This window comes from Cyprinodon variegatus, unplaced genomic scaffold, assembly GCF_000732505.1.
Source record: "Cyprinodon variegatus isolate N-32 unplaced genomic scaffold, C_variegatus-1.0 Scaffold1495, whole genome shotgun sequence".
Lineage (NCBI taxonomy): Eukaryota > Metazoa > Chordata > Actinopteri > Cyprinodontiformes > Cyprinodontidae > Cyprinodon > Cyprinodon variegatus.
The window spans coordinates 88300-89639 of record NW_015151948.1 but is presented as its reverse complement, the minus strand read 5'-3'; positions in this window follow the sequence as shown (position 1 = coordinate 89639).

Genomic DNA, 1340 nt, shown 5'->3' with positions numbered 1-1340 from the left:
TTGTACGTTTTTTAGGATAAATATGTTAAATTGATTTTCTTCACAGCTATTTGAGTTGAGCAACTAATAGATAAGACTACACCTGTTTATTGTCGCATAGGTTTTTCTGAAGAAAGTATTTACCCTCTGGGCTTAACGATGTAGTTCATCACGTTTCACAACTGCCTTTAGCATGGAGGTTTAGAATTGCAAAATAGCAAAGCATCCTGTGGGAGTTTTCTTTTTTGTTTTGTTTTTTGTCTCTCACATTGTTTTTGTTTTCTAACAGATTTTTCTGTGCTTATTTTAATTTTGCACCATGTGGATTGATGGTGCTGTCCTGGGGAATGAATAAATTCCCTTCTGCTCACTGCTCCTTTTCAAAAAATTTCTTCATAACGTTCAATCTGAAAAACTCACACGAAGAGAAAGGACACTTAGAAGAAATGTATTGATACAATTACTTTGTCAATGATGCTCAGACCTCGCTAGGGAATAGAGCGCTGAATTTTGATAGATATGTATGAACAGTAGTAAAGAACAGGGCTGTTTCCCCCAAAAAAATTAGCTGATGTTTAGGCCAATACGACCGCATCCACAGAAGGCACAGACATAATTGAAAGCTAAGAAATGTAGAACAGAAGGAGGACTAACAGAGGAGATGAGCCGTGAATGATTATTAGAAGGCCAGTGCTGCAAAGACTTACAGAAAGAGGGCCAGTGCCAGTTGCCATGAAGGCTTACAAAAAGAGGGCCAGTGCCAGTTGCCACAAAGGCTTACTAAAAGACGGGCAGTGCCAGTTGCTGTGAAAGCTTACCAAAAGAGGGCCAGTGCCAGTTGCCGCCCTATTTGTTATCTAATAGGCCTGTCTTTGAAGGTTTTGATATGTTTAACATGTTTATACCTTCCTTGTATTTACCCTCTGTGCTTAATGATATATTTCAGTTGTCATGAAGGCCTACCAAAAGAGGGCCAGGGCCAGTTGCAGCAAAGGCTTACCAAAAGAGGGCCAATGCCAGTTGCTGTGAAGGCTTATAAAAAGAAGGCCAGTCCCAGTTGCTGTAAAGGCTTACCAAAAGAGGGCAAGGGCCAGGTGCAGCGAAGGCTTACAAAAAAGGGCCAGTGCCAGTTGCCGTGAAGGCTTACCAAAAGGGGGCCATTGCCAGTTGCTGTGAAGGCTTATAAAAAGAGGGCCAGTGCCAGTTGCTGTAAAGGCTTACCAAAAGAGGGCAAGGGCCAGGTGCAGCGAAGGCTTACAAAAAAGGGCCAGTGCCAGTGCCAGTTGTCGTGAAGGCTTACCAAAAGGGGGCCAGTGCCAGTTGCCGTAAAGGCTTACCAGAAGAGGGCTAGTGCCAGTTGC